The 27081-nt window shown below is 41.4% G+C and overlaps 1 protein-coding gene across 2 annotated transcripts in view; it reads left to right on the plus strand.

Annotated features, from left to right (window-relative positions):
- ptprga (protein tyrosine phosphatase receptor type Ga) overlaps window positions 1-27081 on the plus strand; it is a 411465-nt gene that overhangs the window by 1420 nt on the left and 382964 nt on the right. The gene's annotated exons all lie outside the window — the stretch shown is intronic.

The raw sequence follows: 27081 nt of genomic DNA on the forward strand, positions 1-27081 counted from the left end.
TCACCTTGGTAAAAAGCAGACAACTCCACAAACCCTAAATTCATAATGGGAAGTGGGAGGGGGGCTGTTTTTTTTTTTTTTTGGTAAAGTGGCGGCTGTCTGCTCTGTCGCCACCGCCGCCGCGTGCTTTGGCCATCCGCGATGTTCTCCCTTTTACGGGCTGCTAAACCTGAGATGATCCGCATCGCTCCTCCGGCAGGAAGTGGCCGCTTGTTGGCAGTTTTGGCCGCAGTGAGAAAACGTGCAGAAAGGGACTCGATTTTTGTTTTATGAGGTATACACGCGGCGCTAACTGCCGACTTACGGAGCAGCAGGCACTGAATTATTCTTCCTGCTCGGGTGCCCCACTTCCCGATGCAGCTGCGGTTTAAGATTCCAACCTCTGGTGCTCATGATGGGGCGTCACAGAAGCCCCGCTTTCTCGGGGTCTAGTCTCACGTCACCACGCTCTCTCGTTCGCATTGATAGCCTACTACGGACTTGTTTAAATAAGAATGCAGCGCGATTCCTCCGCTCTGCGGTTGGCTTCTCCGGGTGCCGTGCCGAGTAAGTTAGCGATGCTTCTAGTGGCCGCGTTCAGTATTTATCTGAAAGCAGTGCCTTCTTGATATGTGAGCGAGCGGTCGTGTTCGGCATTTCTAATTCAGTTTTGTATTCCTGACGTAAAAATCCCCTTCATCCCCATGTCAACGTCGCGGGCGTGCAGACACATTACAAGCAGAAGTCTTATTTTACAAACCCGTTGTTCTATGGCAAACTCACTGACAGGAACACAGCCTGGATGGGACACCACTCCATCATTCGTTGGGCAGTGTGCCGTAGTGGTGAATGTTTTGCATTTCAAACCCGGGCAGACTGGTTGGAGCGAGTCGCTAGGGATGTCAAGACTACACGACTGCCGTCACGGGGGCGTGCCTTACGAAGATTATGTAAATGAAGGCAGGCAGTGCGGCGTAGTGCTTAAGGCTTTGGCCTTGGGGTTGTTGGTTCAGATCCCCCCACTGACAATATGTGAGCATAAGCCAGTCACTTCACATGCCACTGCTCCATTTCGAAAAAACGGAACCAACTGTATCTCAAATGTTAAGTCGCCTTAGATAAAGGCGTCAGCCAAATAATAATGATCACTTTAGATAATTAGTAGAGTAAGCGACCATCCCGAATACAAACAAAGCTACAACATACACATACTTTATATTTATATAACGCTTTTCTCACAACTCAGAACACATGTATTCTGGTCTCCGATGTTATAAGTCGCCTTGGATAAAGGCTTCAGCCAAATAATCATCACCGCAGCCTCGTTCACGCAAGGCTCATAAAAAATAAATAAAATAACACGGATAAAATGGATTGGCCGTGCACAGTCTTCGGAGTACTCGCACCAAGGAGAGATTTTTTTGTGCCAGCATGTCCGTTGCAAAATGTGATCGAGTTATTGAAGCTATGTTATGATAACTAAATACAACTGGTGCTCCGTCTGAGGGAAGGGGGGTGCCCCTACCTTACCTCCACCCTTCTGATGAGATACAGTAGTCTTCATCCTGCACTTTCTCCACATACAACCTAAACTGGATATTCCTGGTAGAATGTGCTCTGCGCATACCCTTTGACGAAGGAAGGCGCTATATAAAATACACCCTTCGTGATCTGTCAGAAGGCTTCATCACCCGATTAGAATATCGAAGGACAAATGCTCCGCAAATGGCCTTTGACCATATAATATACATCCGCTGTGATCTGTATCAAGGGATCGCGTGCAGTGTTTTTACTTCGCAGTCCACACACTTTCAGACCGATGTCAATTTAAAACACCTTCTCAGAAAGTAATGTGTGTGTTTGAAGGTTTGTTTTCAAAAGGGTTGCTTTCACTAATAATTACGTAAATAAAATGATTTTTATTAGGCTGGAGCCTTTATCGAAGTCAGTCTTACAGCATTTGACACCGTAATGGGTGTGTGTTGTACTAATTATCTAAACGGATGATTATTAACTTGCCTCATGCCTTTGTCCATGAAGGCGGCTTTCAACATCTGAGGTACGATTAGCTTCATTTCTTTTTCACCCCCAGTTAGATGAGATGACTTTTTCATGGTCGCACAGCGTCAGTAGCGGAATTTGAACCCACAACCTCAGGGTTTGAAGTCCAAAGCTGTAACCACTACTCCTTACTGCCTGCTTCCGAACTCCATCCTGACCTCAAAAATCATCCCGCGAGTACTTACCACTTTAAACATGATCAGTCGGTCAGACTACTGATGGATGGATGCACTGAAAATACATTTTGACAAAGAAAGGCGCTATATGAAATTCGTCCGCTGTGATCTGACACAGGGGCTCATCGCGTTCAGTGTTTTTACTTTGTAATCCGCATGCTTTCCGACTGATGTCATTTTAAAACGCCTAACTAGACTATAATGTATGTGTGTTGTAAGGATTGTATTTAGGGGGTCGTTTCCCTACTGATTATCTAGACTATTATTACGCTGAAGTCATTACCCAAGGCGACTTACATTTTGAGATACAATTGCTTCCATTTCTTTTGTTACTCCCCTATAGCTCCGGCTGGTGAAGTGACTTGCTCTTGGTCACACGATGTCAGTAGAGGGATTTGAACCCACAACCTCATGGTTTGACGCCGCACTACCCTCGTCCAAACCCCTTTCAAATCCCTAAACTGGATAAGCCGATTAGAACGTGGATGGATAGCTGCACTACAAATACGTTTTGACTAAGTAAGGCGCTATATAACATACACCCGCTGTGATCTGTCACAAGGGATCAAGTCCCTATCCGTACACTCTTGGACTGATGTCATTTTAAAACGCCTTATTAGACCGTCATTTATTTCTCATTTGGTTGACGCCTTTCTCCAAAGCGACTTAACATTTGAGATACAAATGGAACCCCGGCGGGTGACGAGGAGTTGCTCCTGGACTCACAGCCGTGTTAGTAGTGGGATGTGAACCCCCAAACGCAGGATTTGAAGTCCAAAGCTTTAACTATACGCCACACTGCCTGTAAACGTGCACGGTAGCTTCGTGCTCACGGGGTCGCTTTCTTACTCCTATAAACGGAGTATTTGTGCAAGTGTTTTTACACAAAAAAAAATAACATTTTGACAAAGCCCGCCTGCTCGGCAAATTGAACTTCTAGTCCGCATGTCTCACGCTATGTTAGATGCGCACGATGTCATTATTGATAATATTTTTATCTTTTTGGATACGCTGAAATCTACTTATTTTACAAATTGCTACTTATGTTTTTCATTTTACGCAGTGTCTGCGCTTGTTACAGTTTTGGAGATGTCTTTCATCGAACCATTTTACTGCAGCTGCACAGTCAGACACATCCATCGAGTGATTTTAACTTCTATATTTATTTAAGACTTACGTTTTGCGCCACCATACACGGGACTGTTTTGTGCAAAAATCTATCAAGTATAAATAAAACATCTTAAAATTACGGGTCTAAAACGGCACTTAACTGGGTTGAGAGGTTCCTCGCAGAACCATTTAGGGTTCTTTTTGAAGCTAATTCTTTGGGTTTTTAAAAAGTTCCCAATATGTGGCAAATCGGAAATCTTGAATATAGGCAAGAAAAACCCGAACTCAGCCCGGTATCGTATGCATTTCATCTGTCCATGATTTATTTATGGATCTAAAGGTTCTGTCTGGAACTTTGATGTGGATGGTCTCCAACTGGCATCGCTCTGATGAACCACTCTGGCCCCGTTATTTTTAGGAGTGCAGGCGAAGACCACTTGTTCATTTTTATTTTGCGAATATAACAACATCTTCAACAGGAGCAAGACCGATCGTCCATTAATAGTTTTTTTCCAGCATTTTTTTTTCTAGAGTATTAGTCTTATGTAGTGCCTTTTTATTACCTTTTCGATTTCTCGCAGCACATTTTTAACAGAGGTGAATTCACAACGTTCCGCCAATTTAGTTTGCTTTCCATCAAATATATATATATAATATAATGGTGGTGTTCCTTTTGTTCATTATATCTTGTTCTTAAGGAGCTTTCCCTTCTCAAAATGCACAATAAATAACAGATTAACCCAGTTCAGCTCGAAATGTTCACGTTGATTGAAACAGCGTGTACTTTATGATGGAGTTATTTTAAAAAGAGTACTGCGCACCTGTACAGTGTGCCTGTGTCGTTACGATGCTCGAAGAAACGTCTTCAATCACATACAAGCCAGGTTTGTATCCTTGTAATTGGCCGATTCTGTTCGGCACCACCAAGTGATCAATGAAAGGCTCCAGCAGTTCCTTCAGAATGGAGAATCGAGTAGTCATTTTCATCTACTATTATTATTCTTCGGGTAGTAGGAAAGGGAGAGTGGGAGAGAGAGAGAGGAGTCCAAACGAGACTGCATGCTTTAAATATTAAAATAACATGGCACTTCCCGCTGATTTCAAAAGGACTGAATGCAAAACTCCCCCGCAACTCTGAACTGGATAGAAAATGAATTAATGAATGAATGGATGAGTGAATCCCAAATGCACACCTTTAGGCTGACACTGGTTTTCTGTTCAAATACAACTTACGCTAATATTTTGTGGCTGATGGCGATGGGCTGTCGAGATGAAGGCTGGCTGCTCAGTTTCATTCACGGACTCCACGCGCTGTTCAAAGCGAGGTTTGGCGTCTCCCATCACACGCTAAACGCTGGATGGAGTACGCGAAACAAAATCCATCTTGCTTTTTAAAGGCGTTGAGGTGGTATTCAGCATTGACAGGCGCTATATAGAATTTTCTCAAATGGTTTTGGGCCGGACGATGGCATTTTACCTGCAGGAGATCTGATCGAACAGCCGGTGCCTTACGTGCGGATTCTGCAGTTTCATCCCATGCACAATAATAAAAAAATAAATAAATAAATAACGGTAGCGCTTGACTGGATTGTGTGATTTCTCATAGGACCACTGTCCGACAAAGAAGCATTTCATTCTGGGAAGGTGTCTTTGCATGTGAAATTAGTTCTTTTAGGCTTTGAAAAGGCGGTTCATAATATACGAACATCTTTAATGTATAGCAAGCAGGATACCAACAGATCAAGAAAACCTGAACTTAGCCTGTTATTTTATGCCATTGGATTCCTGTTAAAATCAGGACTCCATTCATATTGCACACATCTGTTATCAACTATTCATTATTATTTATGGAGCTTGTTAGAGATCTAATAAAAATAAAGATTCTTTCTGGAGGCTTTATGTAGATGGTTCTTTAGGGAACCAAAAGTGATTCCTCTATGGTATGGCTCTGAAGAAATGCATCTTGCCACCTTTACTATTATTAAGTATTTGGCAGACACCTTTAGCCAAGGTGACTTGCGACATTTGAGATACAACTGATTACATTTCTTTTTGTTGTTCCAATGGCAGCAAAGCGAAACGAAGTGAATTACTCATGGTCACACTGTGTCAGTAGTGGGATTTGTAATTAAAACCTCAGGGTTCAAATCCCACTTCTCACACCTTAATTTTCGGGTATGTGTTTGCAGAGGTTTTACCCCATGGTGGAAACATTGTGTCACAATGCTGAAATTTTGTGCATGGGAAAGGCACTATATAGATAAAATGTATTATTACTATTAACAATAAATCTGAGACAAGTTGACTTTAAAACAGCCTGACACTCCTTCCATGGCTGATCACTGTGCACCATCCATTGCTGCCTGGTTCTTTCCAGCTCCACAGTTCCTTTTCTTTACCCCCCCCCCCCCCCCCCCCCCGATAATGCTGAAAATGAACAAAGCGAACAATTTAATTCATTTCAGTTTATTTTTATATTTTGTGTTCTTCACTGAGTGCAGGGGCAGAGAATTGTGACCACTTTCCTGGTAAAATACAAGTTTTAAATTTTACAAATTTGTAAACATAGGATTAGTTCACATAAAGACCTTAATATGTAGGGAGGTAGTGTGGCGTAGGTTAACCTTGACATTGTGGGTTCAAATCCCACTCCTGACACTCTGTATTCATGAGTTCACGTGCCTGTGCCTCAATTGAGGAAAAACAGAAAATAAATGTAACCAATTATACCTCAAATGCATCAACCAAATAATAATTTGGTATATAAAAAAAAATAAAAATAGAAACTGATTAACATTAATTGAAACCCCCAGTATTTGTCCATGAATTCATTGTTGAACAATAGCCAGTTGACAAATTGCTATATTAAATGTAAACAGCATTGCATAATCTCATAGTAATTTTAAATATGCATTTTATGTTACATTTATTAAAATGTTTAACAATTACAATGATACATTTTTAAAGGGCTGAGTCCCAGTTCCCCTACAACTCTGAACTGCAGACACAATGGCTTAATAATAAAATAATAATGCATTTTATTTATATAGCACCTTTCCAATGTTTCGAGTTATTCAGAAATACTCAAACATGTACAAAAGTCAAACAGCATAGCAAAGTATCAAATTAGTAACACTGAAAACAAACTAACCTCAATCATTAAACACCAAACAATGAATTAATATACAATGTATAAAGTGCTAAATTAGAGCAAGAAACAAAAAGCAGGAATTAAAAAAAAAAAAAAAAAAAAATCACACAAACTACAAAAACACAATGTGAAAAAAGCATCAAGAGAAAATAGCCTACATTGTTATAAAATTAAATGCAGGAATATCAATGAAGATGTTGAGTGGCCATCTATTAAAGAGGACTTAACAGAGTTATTAATAGTTCTGTCATATCAGATCACTTAAAAGACCCACTGTGTTGTGGAGAACAATCAGTAAGATAAGACTGGATTATATTATCAGTTTGGAGCCAAACATGCCATGGATGCCTTAGAAAATGGATGGATGGATGGATGACCGCTTTTGGTATGAAAGTCCCTAAAAGTCAAGATTGCTTTGATTTCAAGGTGGACTGCTTGGTGGGACAGAGGTTAGTTGGCACTGCCGTCTTGCATATCCAGGACTCTGTGTGAAATCCATGGATCGGTTATTGACTTATGTGGAGCCTACCCTCCATGACCGAGTGTGTCCTGTGATGAACCAGCATCATGTTCAGGCCTGGCTTATGCACTGTTCAAATAGGCTATGGGTGCAGCGAAGTCGTCATAGATAATGAAATCAAATTGGTCAATGAACAACTGAATGGATAGCCCTACATGATTTCAAGGTGGGCTGAGTTTATCACTGCTTCCTTACATGTATCCCAGGCCACTGGGTCAAATCCACAGTCCCATGTGGGGCCTACCTGGCATGAGTGACTACACGGAGTCCTGTGATAACTCTGCTCCTGCATTTTGCTTTGTAAGTCACTTTGGATAAAGACATCTGCTAAATAAATAACTGAATAAATTATAACAATAATCCAAATAACTGCCAGAATAGGCTACAAGCCTAGCGAAGTTATTACAGATAATTAAATTGTGAATTAACGAATCAATGCCTTACCGGACATGGACGACAGCAGCATCTGTAAGGTGGTTGGCGTTTTCCTGTTAAGCGTCGGAGTGTTTTTGTTTTTTTGTTTTGTACCCTGGTAGTGTAATAAATATTGAAGTAATAATTTGTTGGTTTTTTTCCCTGTTGTTTCGACGCCAAACCTACTGCGTCGAGAAGTTGAGCGGCTCTGCAATGGCCTCCTCCAATCCACTTCTACTATTGTGAGTCTCGCGAGAGCACCGGGCGCGAGGCGCGAAGCGCAAGGCGGGAACCGACACTGGACGGGCCGCCGCGCCACTCCATCGCCATCGCAGAGACAGCCGGAGTTTGTTACAATTTATGTTTCACGGGCATGCCTTTCAATGAAACCTTGAAGAGACGAATGTTTATAGGCCAATGGCCAATGGAGCGTGCCGAATCTCGGCTTATGGCGGAGAAAAGATTCAGAAGATGGAAGGTAGACGGACTCAACGCGTCTTGTGTCTTGGGGCAGGTGCGTGGTTAGACACCCATTACACGTTGTGACTTCACCGTCCATGTAAATCTACTCGTATTATTTCCCAGTTTATTTTTACGGGTTTGAGGATTAAAAGACCATGGACGATTTTGACATTTACAGCGTACTTAAAGAGGCTGATTGCTAGTGGCAACGAAGTAACGGGGAATGCTTTGTCATCGCAGTCATTAAAAGGAAGATGTCGGATATGTGTGTTTTTTCCCCACCGTTTTGCCCCCAAGTTAACGAAATGAGAGGAGAGAGAGAAAAGCAACTCCTTGAGTTTTTATCCGCGCCTTTCATCAGAAGTCCGATCGTCATGTGAAGATGAGGCTAATGAGTCTGTTGGTTCAAAGGAGGACTGGGGGGAGTCGTTCGTAGAGGTCCTGCTTAGGTGAAAGGACTCGTTTCGAATGCATCTGCTCATGGAGAATTGGCTGAACGGGACACACACCAGCTAGCCTGTCAAAGTGAAACGCACAAGTAATAAATCAGAGAGGAAAAACTCTGAAATGGAGTGTGGAGTGACAGTGCTGGAAAATCGTTCTCTAAAACTATTAGCTTCATTAGGGAAGTGATTCATGTTCAAATAATAAGCCACTGTCAGGGAAGGACAAATAGCTCAAGGACTCCACTATGCAGGTATTTTGCATATTTATTTCCCATGATTGAATTTAAAAAGACATTAATCTGTTGTTGTGCTAAAAAAAGTTTTTTGCCTGTGGCAAGTGCGTATTTTTTTAATCTTTTTTTTTTTTTTTTTTTTCATCTGATGATCGAGTGTGTGGAATTTTAAAATATCGGCTCTCCAAACCCGCGATTTTTCCGACGCGCTGTTATAGCGCCTTGCAAGCGTTATGAGTAACAACATTACAAGATATATTTATCCGTTATTGCCACAGGCGGAAACATTTTTTTATTATAAGTGCATTTTTAAAATCTTTTTTTTTTATCCGATAATTGAGGATGATTTCCCGACGTGTTGTTATAGCGCCTTTCAAGCATATTGGGTGGCCATTGCAGCATTGTTTGTAATAGATGTCTGCGGTTCGGTGTTGGAAGTTTAAAAATTCTTTTCTTTTTTTTTTTTTCTGAAAACCTTAGTTGATCAGTTTATTAGTTTTGCTTCTGTAAATCTGTTACATTACACATAGTCATCCAGCCATCTGTTGTCAAACCCTCTTGATCCAACTGAAATAGCTGAGGCATGCGCAATTAAAGCAGGAAATGTCTGGTTCTGTTTCAGACCAGGCACCTTTATTTTGTAGAGTGTAGTTGCTCTCCATGACTCCTTGTGGAGGTTTTAGTATGTGGATATTTATTATAAGAATTATTCTTCCAAGGCTACGTTGCTTTTTTGGATTGGAGTACAGACAGGTGAGGTGACCTGTTTACAGTCACACAGAGTCACTACTGGGATTTGATCCCACTGCCTCAGGGTTTGAATTTAATAAAGCCTTAATCACTACACCACACTGCCTACATGCCTGATCTTTTTCTGTGTGTTTTTGTTACTATTTCCAAACTTGTTGAACGGGGTATGAAATGCGATATGCTATTCACTTAATGGAATATTTTTAGTTTAGACCATTTTTTTTTATTTTTTTTTTTTATTTTTTATTTTTTTTAAATGTCTAGATATTTTTAATATGCAGATGTGTTGTATGCTGGCATAGACCTCCCTGTTTTCAATGAACAGCTGCACAGGAGCAGCTTTAGTAATTCAAAAAGCATTCATATTATTATTACTGAGGGTATGATATGGTTGGGACCACCAGGGATTCATACATACTTACGCATTTTTAGTAGTATGTGTATGTTTTTACAGTGTCCAGTAGGGGTTGCACAGGAAAAAAAAAAAAACCCTTTTTTTCCTAAGTTGTGGGTCTCGGATTTCAATGAAACCCCCCTGAGCCTGCTGTTTGCACGCTCTACTTCTTGCAGTCTCTTCCCCACGTGAGTCTACCTCAAGTCGAAGGTGCTCCTCCTCCTCTTTTCTGCCCTCAGGTAGTGGGCTACAGACTGGTCTGATTGTGTGCCGTGTAATTGTCTGTGTCACGTATGTTTGCAGTCTAGCTCAATTTATTTATATATAGCGCCCCCCCCCCCCCCCCCCAATGATTGACTATTTCTTTCTCTTTTTTTTTTTTGTTTTTTGTACGGTGCTTTTCTGTACCTTACTGTTATGTCTCCAAATGATAATCTGGTTTGCAATTACTGTCTAGCTCCATCTCCATTTATGTATCGCATCTCAAATTTGTTTAACTCAAGTTTTTTACTTTTATCTGTAATCTTATTAATATCTAGCTTTTGTCATTTTGATAGTGTCTTTAATGTTTGACTTTCTTTTGTACAGGGCTTCTTGTCAGTTTCTCGTCATCATATTTTATTCAGTGTCTTCTATCATTTATACAGAATGTCTTTCATTTTGTGTGTCTACCATTTTTATATGGCAATTCATGCATGTTTAACTCCATTTTAATTTTATAGCACCTTTTAATGTCTGAGGTTTTGTTTATACAACAGTTTGTCTGTTTCACGTTATCATTCAGTGAATTTCATACCTCACCGTCTAGGTCCATCATTTTATAAAGAGTGCCTTTTGTTTTTGACTTTCTACCTCTCTCCTTGTATTGAGTGTTAAAACCAGCTTTCCCACATTTTGGGCCTAGACAGGCTAAAGCCTCCTTGTGGTAGTGGGGATTAAGCCTGTATGAAGAAGTCTCTTCTAGGCTTGCTAGTGAAGGTTCTGAACTGGTTGTTTTCTTTTGTGGAGGCCTCATCCCCACTTTCACAGTGTTCAAGTCTCCTTTACATAACACAAAGCACTTCACAAAGTTTGCAAGGAAGTGCAGTTCCAAAATTTACATGAGTACACCTAAAGACATTTGTTTACACAGAAAGGAAATAAAGTGGTTTGAAACTGATTAACGTAAATGGAGACCAGCAATATCTGCCCGTTAATTAAGTCTGACACGTAATGGACTGGCATCTCTCCTGGGGTTAGTCCAGCTTTGTTCAAAACTCCTGGGATGGGATCTCTTTCTTGTACAATCCTGCACAGGCGCCTTATGTGCGAGTATGACCTAAATGTGGTCCCTGTATTGCAGCCGATGTTGCCAGCATAAATGAATCTGAATTGGGTGAAGTGGGCATGAAAATAAATGATGATGGCCGTGCATAGTGTTTTTGTGGCAACTTTGCGTGTGCAATGTTTATCGACCACCCTTTCTCCCTGCTCTCCAACATTCCCTTATTTAGATGTGTTTTCATTGTTTCATCTCGGGAAGGCGGAGTTTGTGGTGGAGGCTCAGGCATGGGTGCCGCTCTTGAAATGTTTAATTAGCTGTGATAGGAAGGATGGGAGTTCACCACAGTTTCTACCTAGGAACAACATTTAGCAGACAAATGTTGGAGATGCTGTCATCAACTTCGTTTGATGGTTCTGATGCATTCGACTCTGCTGACTGTGGGAGTTTGATTCTGTGGTGCACTTTTTCGTTTTAAGTTTGATGGGGGAGTGTATTTGTCTGTTTTTAGGGTGCTGTGTCTTCCACTGTAGTCTGAAGAGTATGTGGTCAGGGAGGTGCCTTATGTTCGAAACTGGACTGTAGTCAGCAATGAAATGACAATTCTAGATTCATCGAGTGTGGATGTGCATGAATTGAGTGTGGCAGGAGCACACGGAGGCTTCTTCCACAAGTCTGTTGCATATCAGAAGTGAATGGGTGTGCTGGGCCCAGAAGCTCAAGGCACATGTAGGGAAGGACTTGGGACCGAGTGCCAGCCCTGCTTTGTGTCTGAGATTGATTGATTAAACGACTTTGAGAGATGGCTGAATAGAGAGGAAACTAGAACTACGCTTGATTGTGTCCACTACAAGTAATCACCATCAATACAGGGTAACCATCAAAGGATATTATATCCAGAAATATTTAATTATGCTATTTAACAAATGTAATTTATAGTGAAGGTAGAGGAAAAAAAATTTAAACTAATGTTTTCATCGAGAGTGGAGATAGATTCTAACTGAATGGGCATTTATTGAGACCAACGCTGGACAGCAACAAACACGATTAAAAATGCCTATGAAGAAAATGACACACATGTTGAATGATTAACATGTTGGGTTGTCCAGTTTTGTGCTCGCAATATCCTAAACACTTCATTGGTTAAAGTGGATTAAATTAAAACAAAACTGACAGTTCCCTCTGTTTCAGCTTCTTTATCCCACTCTTACATCAGTAATATTCAAGATGCAATGCCTAATTTGACATTTATTTTTTTTTCTTGGAATGTGGGCTGATATACAAAAACTATTTTGGAGAGTTGGTAGTGAAAAGGGGCGGCACGGTGGCGCAGTGGTAGCGCTGCTGCCGCGCAGTTAGGAGACCCGGGTTCGCTTCCCGGGTCCTCCCTGCGTGGAGTTTGTATGTTCTCCCCGTGTCTGCGTGGGTTTCCTCCACGCGCTCTGGTTTCCTCTCACAGTCCAAAGACATGCAGGTTAGATGCATTGGTGATTCTAAATTGGCCCTAGTGTGTGCTTGGGGTGTGGGTGTGTTTGTGTGTGTCCTGCGGTGGGTTGGCACCATGCCCGGGATTGGTTCCTGCCTTGTGCCCTGTGCTGGCTGGGATTGGCTCCAGCAGACCCCCGTGACCCTGTGTTCGGATTCAGCGGGTTGGAAAATGGATGGATGGATGGGTAGTGAAAAGACACATTTTTTTCCTAAATACGTGTTGGTAGTGGGGCCTGCATTGTGAAAAGTACACCTACATTAACTGCTGGTCCTCCTAAAGTCAGAACTGGGGGCTACTGGTATAGAGCACCAGTGAGTACAGGCCTACTTCAAGCACTGGAAAGCTTTTAAAAATAAAATATTGCTAAATAAACTACTTTTGATAAACACTGTTATAAATGTAAATGGAACACATTTAATGCAACCTTAGTGGGGTCTTTATAGTACAAGTAGCTCACAAATCCAATAACTTTTCGTAGCCTTTGCTTTAATTGTTGTTGATGTTATGCGATATGCCAAATTATTTATACATTTTTCTTCCCTCTTCATCAACATGCCCATTTCAGGTGTACCTCATCCATTGTGTTCATAAAACATTATTACACTGTGGTTAAGACTAGGTTTAACTTAAGCCCTATCCCGACACAATAATCTTTCAGGACGTAGGTCTGTAAAGTCACTGTTGCCACGCAACTTTGGTAATTTTTAACATGGTTTTGCACAATAATGTCTGGAAAAATTTGAGATAAGTATGCCTGCTGTGGTTACACATGGTCCCCTCAAAACAGCATGTGTTGTTGCTGTGGAACTTTTGCTTCTCTGTGTAACAAGAAAAGAATCACGATGGCAACCAGGGTCAGGAATGGCTGCAACTGGAGCAGGGCTGAAACTCCATGCCTCTTGTCGCTTTGGGGGACTGGTGTTACCAAACCTGGTTTGAGCAGATGATGCATTCTGTACACCCAAAAGGCTCAAGTGGGTCGTTTAGTTTCAGGCACTGCAAAAATAAGTCCTGTGATAAGAATTTTGAGGTTGGAGCTTCTTTATCCACAAACTTGTTGACTTTACCAACTCGGTAGAAGTCGTTCTGAAGTGGTTCAATGTGAGTCACACATAGTGTGGACAAGTCCTTTGACTGCCTCAATTTTACCAGTGAAAGCTTTAAAAATTTGGGGGAAATGCCCTTTTCATGGGAAATGGCAAAATTTTACCGACATGTCGATTGGCATGTTGTTTTATTGGCATTTTTTAAAGAAGGGAAATGTCTCCTTAATCTTTACTGCGATTGCAACATGCAAACCATAAAAAGTTATTGACACAAGGGATTTGGATGGGACTAAAAGTACAGAGGCCCTTACTTTTCCCCACTTTCTGGGGTCTGAATAGAGCTTTACTACAGAGTAATGATGACCATCGTGGAAGCGTGTCTGGTAGGAGGCAGGTCTTAGAGTGCCTCTGGAGTCCGGTCCATCTCAGAATTTGTCCAATGTAAATCGTCAGACATAAAAATGCGCTCACATTGCCTGACTGTTCAGTGCAGCTCCGGACTAGTTTCTCTGGGCTTTAGAGGAGCCCACCCTAACGGCAGCAGTTGTCCTTCCCAGTACTCTTGTGAAGCTGTGATATTCTGTCCACTATTGGCTTGGGAAACCGCTACAAGTTTGATAAAACCAGTTGAATTCATTCAGTTTTAGTGCCCTTTGTTGGTTGTCAACAGTCTCATTACCATTGGTACCTTCACTGCTATCCTTGACTCGTTTAGCACCATCGAAGTGACTTACTCCGGTTCGTGGTAAGTGGAAGACTGGATTGAACCAGCTGCCTTGTTTTAGATTTAATGTCCTTGTCACTCGGCCACATCGCTGGTCTTTTGTGTGTAAATAAAGAAGAGCTTGTTTGGTCTAGTTATCGTAAACATGGCTGTTCAATGCAGCTGAAGAAGTGGCTTGTTAGGGTAAATTTATGATAAATATAGATTCTTGGCCTCTTCCAGTGTTAGTTATTGAATGGTGGTGAATCATTTGTTTTCCATAAATGCTTCTGCAGATTGTATTTAAAATAAGCAAGAGGCAAAGGTTTTCATTATAGGGTTCACAGGGCTGCTTTCTTTTGGGTTTCTGGTTTTAGCCATGTGGCGTCTCATGTATTATGTGACACTGTTTGAAACCCAAGAGGGCTTATGTTTTGTGGTTTGTGATAATTTGTGTTATTACTAATATATATTTTTCTAAATGTAAAGCCGGCAGCTGTGTTGATCATATGCTCCATTTCTTTAATTGGTCTTAGTCCTTTTAGCATTTATGAGATGTGGTAATTTCTAATGGTGGGGAGCACTGTGATTCACACTTCCAGTGTCCTGTGCTCAAATCCCAGCCTGGTTGCTAACTCTCTATGATTTTCACATTCTTCTAATGTCATTGTACGAGGTACTCCAGTTTTGCTCCCACATCCCAAAGTCATGTATGTTAACTGGCGACTTAGATTCATTCTCAGGTAATTTAATCAATTTGCACTCGCAGGGAGAACTGGTGAGTAACACATGTTATTCCAAAAGGCCCGCATCACAAAAAATGTTTAGCAATAAAATTCATTGCATTTGTCATTCCAACAGGTGGCACATCACAAACATTAGTGGTACTTTTTACGAATCCCATACCAAATGGCATTTAACAGAGACATATGCATTACATTTTGTACTATAAATGTTAATGCTGAGGTTCACGTTGATTGCTTAGATTTCAGGCCGTCTTGAACGGGTAGTACAGCTAGTGGAATCATATTTTTATAAGATTTGGTTTTGTGTGATTAATTTGTTGAATGTGCAAAGAGACATAAACACATTAGTTTAATACTGTATTTAAAACTGGACTGTGTTGTGCTCCATGCTGCCAGGCTAGGCTCTGGTCTCCCTGAAGCTCTGAACTGAATTATTGCCCTCTTCCATTTTTTCAGATCACTTCCCAAACATGGCTGTGGTTCATTATTTACAGGCAGGTACTCAAGACTCAATGTCTGACTTCTAAAACAGTTGTAGGCTGATGCCAGTCTGCTTTTTTTCTTTTTTCGGTGGGGAGTGGGAGTTTTCTGCTCTGATCCCAGTGGATTGCTATTCCAGCTGATGACTTATGATTTCTGCAGTTGTGTACACTTTTGCTGTTCTACCTCAATTTACTCAATCCATTTACAAGGCTGCCCAGGATGTTGCCATACTCGTGTCTCTGGCACTTGTCCCAGTTATCTTGTATTTGTTTCTGTTTCTTTCCTGCCGCAGAGAGTGGTGTATTATTGTGTCTTGCGTTTAGTGATTTTGTCCATAGGGATGCACTTGTGTTCTGATGCTGCGGTGACAGTGGCGCGGAGCATTTTAATTCCCCTGTGTGCAGTGGGAGCATAAATCTTGATGGCTTTAAATTTCAGAGTTATTCTGTTGGTGCGAAATAAAATATGACACGCTTGGAATTCATGGCTGTGGCCAATTAAATCCTTGGCAGCAAAGGCCTGTCACTTGCTTCCCCTACCAGTAGAGGGAAGCATATCACTGTTTGCAGTATTCTAAATGGAGTAAATGGCGAAGAGAGGGAATCATAGTTTTAGGAATCAGCCCCACTGCTCATTAGAAAGGTGGCTGATGTGCAGAAGGCCCACTCCGTTTTCTAACCTATTTATCCAGCTGAAGATTGCTTCAGCCTACTTGCCATTCAGTTTTCAAAACCACTAAGGGTTAAGGTCTTTAAGCTGCTTTCCCAGTATTGGTCACTTCTGCTGCTGAAGTGCAGTCCGCATGGGGCAATTTTGCTTATTAAATATGGCTGTGCCTTTAGAATGGCTTTTATATTCTGTATTGGCTGATCTTTGACAAGCATTTCCAATATGAATGAGAAATGAGAACACACACGCACACACACACACGCACACACATATAGGAATGACAGCTCAGGAAGCAGCAAGTAAATTTTGGGGTACCAACTGGGTAATCCCTTTTATTGTCCGGAGAAAAATAATATTAAACAAGATATAAACAAAATAACTATCATTGGCATACGTCCCTTCAACTGGGAATTCAAAGTAATGAGTGGTGTAGTCGCTCTAGCGGAACTCTGTCCAGCTGTTTGCTCAGGCCAGTAATGACGCCTCCTTCCAGGATGCCTAGGGTTTTATGGCTCCTGGATCAGAAGGGACTGGGTTAAATGCCTTCACTGGATGGCTTCTCAGCACTGTAGGAAAAGGAGACGACGGCGTTAGCAGCAATGCCCCTCTTGTCTCAGCGCGTTGTTACATACTTTGACAGAGCTTGCAAGGAGGTCCTCTGATGTGCATGTGTGACCATTTTATATTGATATATATTATTGCAGGGGACGAGTGACTGATAAAGTCCAAAAAAATAAAGTAAGTGTGCCACCCCATTTTAACTGCGAAACATGAAAAAAAAAAAAGTTAGTAACAAAATAAATTCGCTTGATTTTGTAAACAAGGGAAAAGCAAACAAAAAATAACTTTAGCCTCTGATGGCTTTATGCTTGGAGTCTGTCTGTCGAGCTCCATCTTGTAGTAGGCTTGGGTCAAGACTCAGACTCCTCCTTTATATTGTTCAGACTGGAACTGGTGCATAGCAGCACATTGCGGTCTTCAAAGCTCTAGACAGATGACATTGTTAGCAAGTCAAATGCACAGCTTTTATGTGCAATACACACAAGTCTTCCACTCGTCCAGCCAGCCAGCCACCAGGTTCCCCTTCAGCATAAAAGGGATCATGCCCTAGGTTATGGGGTCTCTACTCTATAGAGCAAAAGTTTCGACCAGGCTGTGCATTGAACTTGATACAGAGAGCATAGATCTGGAGTGTGCAAGAGTTTTTAAAGGAAGGATTGGGAGTCTTGACATTCATTTCTGGGTTTCTCATATTTCCAACTTTTTAGATGACAACCGGCATGAAGTTTCGTCCCTCAGTGTTGCCCATCATTGAGTTATAGTACTTTGTTCCTGGGCAAGCATTTAGATGGTGCCTCACAGTGACCTCTTTGGTGATTGAGCATTTAATCAGATAAGGCCTAGAGGCTGCATTCCGAAGAGCCCCTTTAAAGAGGAACGGAGACTCTTTAGCTGACATTAAGAGTGTCTGGCAGCAGCTTTTTAAGCCAAAGACTTGTGTTCCAGGCATAGCTGAATGGATAATGGCAGTCTGTTCGAAAATGTAATGGTGGGGGGAGGGCAGGATTTTGCGATCGCGGTAATAAACGACTGAGAGTGAGGTGCCTGAAAAGTACCACTTAACTCCACTACGGAAATTAACAAAATGCTGGTACTGTACTGATTTAAAAAATGAGGGTTTTCAGTACCAGTATACCACATAACCCTAGCAAATGGTTTTATATTCTTTTTATACATATATTGTTTTATACATCAGTTTTCTCTCACAATGAAATGATAGGATTTGAGATCAAATCTGTTTATGATTTATCCTTCCAGTCACCCATTTTCTAAACCTGTTCATCCAGAGCAAGATTATGGACCGCTGGGGCTCATTGTTTCTTATTCTGCAGTAGTTCAGAACTTTGTGTTTCACATACTAATCTATTATTTGGTGTTGTGTTTTAATATTTGGTTGTATCCATTGCCATTTATTTGATCTTTTCTCACTTTTCTTGTATTTGTACACTTTTTTGAACATTTGTGAAAATGCTGTGAGCAAGGTAAAGGTGGTATATAAATGCCTTATTATTATTACCCCAGCAAGCACCAGGTTCAAAGCATGAAAAATCCTGGGGTAGGTTGCCAGTTATGATGATTATATTGTTTTATAAATGAGGCCCCAGAACTTCTAGGAATTCTTTCAACTGCTCCTTCCTCCTTAAAAGTGTGACAGTGTGTTGCCCTCTTGTGGTTAGACAACAGAGTACTGGCAGACTACCTTAAATGAGTAGTGTAGCTCAAGCTGTCACAGGTAATGGCCACCTGCTGACTAGAAAGTCCCTGCCTTTCCTAAGCAGAGGGGTATTCTCAAGGTTGCTCCCACCCAGGTCGCCACTCTCTTGTCTCGTCTTTTTAGCTGAGAACCTTCATCACAAACATTCACCCAGTTGTTTTCTATCCCACAGCTCCCTAAGGAGGTAATGCCTTTGTGTTGATCTGGTCTCCCATTCTGGGAGGAGGTCCACTGCCTGGTTACATAAAGAGGGCATGCGGGGTTGTGGGTATTATAATTGGCCTGAATTGTGTCCTTATCTTCAGAAGCCTATCCGGTAGCGGGATGTAGGGTATGCTGTAACAATCCAGGCTCCTGTAGTCAAAACAGGATGTTTTGGGTTCACACACCCTCTCTGATTATTCTTTAAAAAAATCTTTGGAATGGAAGCCCCTGGGGGGAGAAAAATAATAACAATCATGCATAGTGGCTCTTTGTGCTGAGTTCTGATTAGAAAGCCACGTCGCTGGGCTGCTGTCCCGTGCCCATGCTTGTAGTTGATGCAGAGGTGAACGTGTAATGGAAGAGCACAAAGATTCCACGAGACGTGTCCCTGAGTGTTTTTTTTAATTAATAAAATGCCTTTGCTTGTTTTCTTCTTGTCTTCAGCTGATCTAGGCGAAGTTCTTAACTTTGTAAAATAAAAAATCTTAAATGTTAACATCAGACATTTGTTCTGGAATAATGCAAGAAGTGTGGCACATTCACTAGCACATACAAGTAAGAATTTTCACTTTGCTCTTTACGTGTGCCAATAAGGGCCTAGCATGTAAAGTTACTGCAGTTGAAAATCATCCACATTTAAATGTATGTCGTTATGTTCTGAATGGCTCCAACAATGGCTGTCTGCTTGAATGCCTTACTGACCGCCGTGAGCTGTGGGTCCTAACTGGATCCACGTAGAGCTTAAAATATTAGCTTTCATTTTAAGAAATTAGAATGTTACCAAGCAGCTGAAATTTCTTTGGTATAACAATGTCCCCTTTACTTAATGGGTGAGGACGTAGCAGGGATAGATGTATGATATGACCAGAATAGCAAGCCTTGGGAATTTGTCTCGCCATGCTAGAGAATTGCTCTTGAGCAACTATTCACATGGCTTATCAGGACAAAAACCAAGCCATGAAGTCTAAGGAGCCTCTGTGATCAAATTAACCATCTCTGCAGCACTCCATCAAACCAACATTTATGGTAGCGTGGCAATATGGAAACCACTCTTGAGTAAAAGACATACAACAGTTTAATCCATCCATCCATTTTCCAACCCGCTATATCCTAACTACAGGGTCACGGGGGGTCTGCTGGAGCCAATCTCAGCCAACACAGGGTGTAAGGCAGGAAACAAACCCCGGGCAGGGTGCCAGCCCACCACAGGGTACGACAGTTTAATGGTTTCTGAAAATACGAGGATGAAGATTCTCTGGTCTGATGAGATAAAAATTGAACTCTTTGTGCAGAACTCTAAGCACTGTCAAGACCTGGCACTGCTCATCCCCTGCCATTACCATCTCTACAGTGAAGCATGGTGGTGGCCGCATCAGGCTGTGTGGTTGCAGGAACAGAAGTCTGATCAGAATTGAGAGAAGGATGAACACAGCCAAACACAGAGTGCACACCACTTCAGACTGCGGTGACGGCTCACCTTTCAGCACGACAATGACCTGAAGCATACATCTAAGATAACACTGGGGGGACTTCAAGACATGTCTCTGAGTGTCCTTGAGTAGCCTAGATTTAAATCCCATAAAATATGTGTGGAGGAAATGGCAGTTTAGACGTTTCAGATCTAACCTAACGGAGCATGAGAGGGTCTGCCAGAAAGAATGGGATAAACGGCCCACATCCAGATGTGCCAAGCTTGTAAAAACTTAGCCAAGATGGCGGAATTGCAGACAAAGGCACTTCTACAAAAGTTCTGAATTAAGGATCTCAAAACTTCTAGTTATTAGAGGTTTTAGTTATTGTTGTGGTGTGTGTGTGTGTGTGTGTGTGTGTGTGTGTGTGTGTTTTCAAACCTAACTGAGAATCTCCATAAATAGAATGGATGAGCTTTTTGGGCTGGCTGTCCTGTTTTTGTCACAGTTGTTCTAATTTAGAGTGTAGCAGTTGGCAGCAAAATTCCTGGTGAGAGTGGAGGTGATATGGACTTTGGAGTTCTCAGACAGGCTCCCACCTCAAATGTGCCCCCTGAAGTGGTTAGACTTGGTTACATTAGAGGCCTTGAAACCAGACAGTCCTAATGAGGTACACGACCCTCTACACAGATGTTTAAAGCACTACCCCCCCTTTCACTTTTCCTAGTTTTTCTGGCTCCGCTCCCTGCCTTTTCCCTAATCTTCCTGCTCACCAGTGTTTTCAATGGGTACCATTAATAAAAATCCATGTTATGAGTTATAACTGTAATAAATAGCAAAGGAATGATGGCCCGGCTGACCTCCCATTAATTTTTATGACTTGACTCCAATTTAAATTTTTTTTTTCCCCCCCACAACTTTTTTTTTTCCTTTATGGTGATAAAACATGTTGGCAGCCAAACGATGAATCTCTCTCTCTTGCAAATCCATTTAAAGGAAGCTGCAGAGTTCAGAAGATGAAGGTTCTCTTTGTAAATGCGTTGGACGGCTTCCCTGAGCAGACGGCGGGAGTAGAGCGAGTGGTGCGCCGGAGAGCGGATGTGGAGGGGGCTGGGAATCCGGAGTCTTCTCTCTGTCTGGGTGCCAACATAGTTTTCCTTTCTTTTTTTTTTCTCTCTCAAAATTTCTTGCCCACAGCGAACTTTTTTTTTTTTTTCCTCCTTTTGGACGGTTAGTTGTTTCAGTATTGCTGCCTGTAGAGCAACTTTCCATATCAAAGACTCTTCAGAAGAACATGGTTGTTGGTGGGGCACAGGCTTGTTTGAGGTTTTGGATTTTATTCTTCACCACTTTTGCTTAAGTTCTTTAATAGGTCGTGTGACCTCTTATGTAGTGGCTGGAGCCACCGCTTCTCTGATTTTTTTATTTTTTATTTTTTCATTTACAAAACGCAGACATTGAGGCCACTTCCCATCATTCCTTGATTAAAAGTCCTCAATGCTGGTGTGTCGCATTGAGGGTGTGCAGCGCTCTTCATAAGAGCACTCAGTTTTGTCTTCATCCTCTCCTGTTTGACCAACTTCGCTAATCTCATCACCAGGATATGTCAGTTTACACAATTGCTCTCCCCTTTTTTGTGACCACCAATAGCATGCTGCCTGTATGTATGAGAGGTTAACGGATAAGGGCAGTTCAGCCACAATCTCTGCCCTTTTCATCCCTCTCTGTTGTGGTTTTAAAAAACACGAGACATCCGACAAACAAGGCTTTCTTCTGTTTGTGACTTTGAAAACACCCATGATCCTTATTACTCATCTCTGAATTCTATGCATTGTACTTCTGGATGAGCATTCATTGGATATCACCTCATGTGCCCACAGAGCCCGCCAAATATGACTAAAGACAAATTTAAAACTGTTTAACTTTATTGGAGTGTGTTGTAGACTAGTTGTGCTGAACCTCTGGGTGTGTCTCTTTAGGTGACTGACTTTACAGAATGTACCACTGACTGCCTATAATTTGCTGAGTTTATGTATTTGAAAGCCTAAAACTGAAAATAACTGGAAAAGTTGCCTAATGTGACATGGCCTTTACACGACTTGGATGACTGCAGTTGCCGCTCTTGCTGGCTGAGGATATCAAAATACACAACTAGAAATTAGTGGGGATGGCAGGCTATACTACTCTGTGATGAGCTTCCAGCACAGTTTCACATTTCCATAGTTATTGTGAGAATTCACCTTGGGACAACAACCAGTAATCCGCTGTCTACATGCTCTGGTACTGTACGAATGCTTCCCAGGTGTGGCGACTTTATCCACAACCTCTGCTTTTCTTTTATTTTTTGCATTCTGTCATTGTATGTTAAACATGTAACAATCGTGTCTTTTCCCTTCTCTTTTCACTTCCCCTGTTTTCTTGCAGCTACATTGTATACATTGTGTTCTCACTAGGGATGTCAAACTACATGACTGCAGGCAACAGCAATGTGCAACAACTGACCCAGACTTCCTAAAATTATGTTAATGAAAATTCATTTATTACAACAGGACTCTTAGTGTTTGGAGCAGGCATTGCTGTTTGCTCAGAATGAACAGAGCAGGTAGTCCGACAGGGGATTAGGGGAGCTTATTTCCTCTCTCTCTCATGTGGAGTTCAACTAGTGGTTAAAAGCAATCTGTAAATCAAAAAACAAAAAAGGCTTACAGCCATCCACTGTCATGTTGTTTGCAACACTAATAATCGTTAACAAGCGTTAACGTCGGCACGGTGTCAATCATGCCTCACTCACTGTTAATTAGGCTGAAACCGAGCCTCACCTTGTGGAGCTTCAGGCTGATGATAAGCACAGTAAGTGGCCATCGGCCACAAGAAAATCCTTGACTTGAATGATTCGTGACGCCTTGTGCAAAACTCTTAGGTAATCAGATGTTGGCATACAAGGCTCAGCTTACACTGTTACGGCTTACTGCAGGGCCCATATGCATTTAAGATAAAAAATAGATAACTGAGTGAAAGGTGCTATATAAAAAGCTTTTATTTCCAATTAACATAATATAATTTAAATCAAAGGATAAGTGAAAGTGTAGTCAAAGATAATATAATCATCCTTGATGTTGTATAATGTCTTTAACAGCAACTATTATCTTGTACTCCTCCATCTCTGAAGTCGCTTAATCAGCTTCCTAGCAGCATCAGGTGCAAAGCTAAGGCCATGTTACTCACAATGAGGCCAATGAAGAGAATATGTCCAAACTGCTACATTTGTGTTTAAAAATGCAGACATTAGTCTGTTTTCTCCTTTTGTCTATGCTACCCTGGTGTTTATAACTCCCAAAAATGGAAACTTTTGAAAATGCTGTCAGAGCCATATTTCTAAAAATCATGGCACAGTGTTACAACATTTTTGAGTGAAAAGGAAGAATTTTTTGTGCAGCTTTTGGACCGTATTGGGTGTAGGAAATGACACATTTATAGTAAAGAGTAAACCAATAGTTTTAGCAAAAATAATCAGAAGAACTTGGAAGTTGTGCAGGCCACATCAACTGACCCCCCAGGATTCACCCCTAATGGAGTACGAGGGGTTAAAGTTACTCCTTTTCACAATCCTGCGTAAAAATGGTTCTCTGTAATATAGGCGTGTGGAGTGTTTGATTTTATGCTACACATCAAACACACACACACACACACTCACACACAGGCCAATGTAGTGTCTCCAATTCACCCAACATGCATGTCTTTGGACAGTGAGAGGAAACCCATGCAGACATGGGGAGAACATGGAAACTCCATGCAGGGAGGACCCAAGATGCAAACCCTGGTCCCCTTTCTGTGAGACAGAAGTGTTACTACTGCACCACTGTGCTGCCTCCCCCTTAATTAAAAACTCTGTGTTGGTGTATTGTTTTTTTTTTAATTGCTGGTGTCTAATCTCTGCTCCTTTTTTCAGACTGTCTATGCTGATTGTGTTTTTTGGGTTCTCCTTTCAGATTCTGGTTTTTCACCTTGGCCCATATTTTGGTTTTTGGATCTTCTGGTCGTTAACTTTTTTTGACCTCTGTCAGTCTTAGGCAGAACAGTGACATCATCCGCGCACCAGTATAAAGGTCATCCCAAAGGAGTCATGACAATCTGAGATTAGACTGGACTTATCTGGTCCGTACTTGTAAATTTTTTATTTTTGTACTGTATTGAGGATTTGTTCTGTTCTGTGTATTGTATTGTATTGACCCCCTTCTTTTTGACACCCACTGCACGCCTAACCTACCTGGAAAGGGGTCTCTTTTTGAACTGCTTTTCTTGAGGTGTCTTCCATTTTTTCCCTAGAAGGGTTTTTTTGGGAGTTTTTCCTTGTCTTCTTAGAGAGTCAAGGCTGGGGGGGCTGCCAAGAGGCAGGGCCTGTTAAAGCCCGTTGGGGCACTTCTTGTGTGATTTTTGGGCTACACAAAAATAAATTGTATTGTAATTAGTGTGTACTGCTTACTTTGAATTTTGATGATTGGGCTCTGGCATTTCTCTCTCTTTTTTGACTTTGTCTTTTGACCCTTGCTTTGCCCTTTGACTCCATTCTTTCTCCTGATCCTCACTCTTTAATTTTTGTTGGACAGCCGCTATGCCAGCATAGCATATAGTGATGGTGATGAGTAACTGCGGCCACATTGTGTTCTTAAAGTAGCCGAAAAGGTGTAGAGTTTTAACGTCTCCTGAGGGTGTTGTACACATACCAGCAGTTACTGGACATGTCCACGGTGTGGAATGGCTGTGTTATCCAATAAGGAGAGGAGAACCTGGACATGGCACATCAACTGAAACAGGCCTCATTTTATATAGTGCTTTTAAAAGTGAGGTTCAATCACAGAGCAAATGCTGTTTGTGAAGCACTTTATTTGAACTTGCAGTATTTGTATGTGTAGAACTAGTCTGCTATCTCAGCTTCTGTTAAACTCCTAGTGCTGAAAGCTGGGGTGATTTTGGGCAATTCGGTGGTGCGCAGGGCACTAAAAAGTATTGGGGCCATTCAAGCTGCGAGTAGTAGCTGTGCTGCAAGTGTGAACAAGTGGTTCTAAAGCCTCTCGTTTTAAATGGGCTGCCAGGACGGAGTGGCGACACAGTCTGCTAATTGATTTAGCCATGTTGTGTTGTAACCTTGTTTAAATTTTTTTAACCTTAGAAATAAGGTTTCAAGTGGAGGCAGTTTTGGTCTTCGTTCTGCACGCCTGAGGCACCCAGCTCTGCCTTGCTTGTAGAAAGCGTGAATAATAGCATGATTTAAAATGTCTTATGCATGAAAATTGGATTTTATTTAGGACGCTGAAGTTCGTGAGTGTGAGTGTGAGCAGCCGCCTGGCTGCGAGTGACTCTCAAAGACCGCCCAGTAGAGGAGAGGAGAGGTGACAACCTGTGAGGGTGGCGGTGGCAGCTGCTGCTCTTTGACTTGGTGCCAAGACCACATCTGTAGGCTTAGAGGAGGCAAGGAAATCAAAGGATCAAAAGGGGAAAGAGTTTGAGGGTAGGGATTAAAAAAACAAAGTTACAACCATTCGTGATTATGGGATGTGCAGGGGTGGACAAATTGGTAGTCTGGAAGCCTGGGACTGCTAGTTTTTAATTCCAGACACCCAAAGTACAGACACTCAAAACCTGGTAGACTATTGGGTGTTTCAAATCTTTGGTCCATGTAGTATTTTTCCTGAGAAACACAAAAAAACCCAATTCAGTTCCTCATGTGCGACCCTAATTTGGGGCTTGTTTTTAAAAGCAGCTGCTGTAACCCACAGCCTAACACACTCGCACCCACAAGTGAACAATTTCTCAAAACAATCTCATGTTTTCATACACAATATTGATTACAAAGTTTCTTACATAATGGGAGTCAATGGTGACCATTGCTGGACAACAGGAAACAATATCAGATAGATCATGGGGCGGGGGGGGGGGAGTCTCCTGTTACTTGTGTTTGATAACACAATGTTCCTAATACATGTATTTTATTAAAGTGCTACCTACCTAAAATGGGTCTAAATCAAAGTAATTACACCTAAATGTTAACATTTGCAGTGAATCATCTATTGGAATGTGTTTTGTTATGCATGTAGTAATAAGGTATGTCTCAAACATTTGTAGTAATAAAAAGCATTATTAAATAGTTTTTTAATGTGCCGTCTGCTGGAATGACCAATGCAATGCATGTGTCTGTTATATGCCATTTGGTATGGGATTCGTAAAAGCAGTGTTAATGTTTGTGATGCACCATCTGTTGGAATGACAGACAGATAGCAACTAGGAGGACACGCAGACAGAAACACATGCACTTACCCTTTGTTAATAAGGTGGGTTGTTAAATAAACCATTTCTGGAAAACACTGTCGTGAGTGACAGTGGATCTCGCTTAAAAGTGACCGAACATTTGATCCCCCTCATTTTGTAGGGTCTTCAATTGAACGGAGCTTCAGTCCTTCCCACCTCTGCTCCATTCATGATGTTTGACGATTCAAGCTAAATGTAATGCAATATAACAATCGAAGAGCGCAATTCTCCAAGGAGTAATGATCATGCTTAGAAATGATTCAGTTCAAAGTGACTGTAAACTATCAAAATTAAAGAAATGTTATTACTGTACCATTTTAAAAATTGGAGTTTTCAGTAGTGCTATGCTGCCCAACCCTAATGTTAAAATATCCACATATGTTAAAACTGAAAACATTTAATGGGGTGTAATTTATTTTAGATTTTTTTTTTTTTTACTATACCTAATTAGACAAATAACTGAATCTCACAAGGTTATTAAAAATAATGGAAAACAATGAACAATAATGAAAAGCGAACAAAAACCATAAAAGAAAGCAATTTAAATATATGCCAGGGTAAGAACCCTGGTTTGACCACAATGGCACCAAAATATGTTAAAATGTGGACAGAGCCATTCTCAGTTTGGCAGTTAAAGAAGGGGGCCAGAACGTAGCTTGTGTCTCTGTACCACCAGATAAAATGGCTTTCTCGGTTAAATCAGTCCATCAGGCTGCTGGTTAGGCCGGATAAACACACTGTGATATAGAAGTGGATTCTCTGAACCATATGGGCACATGACGCTCTATTAAAGG

This window comes from Erpetoichthys calabaricus, chromosome 18 (assembly GCF_900747795.2).
Source record: "Erpetoichthys calabaricus chromosome 18, fErpCal1.3, whole genome shotgun sequence".
NCBI classification, from domain to species: domain Eukaryota; kingdom Metazoa; phylum Chordata; class Cladistia; order Polypteriformes; family Polypteridae; genus Erpetoichthys; species Erpetoichthys calabaricus.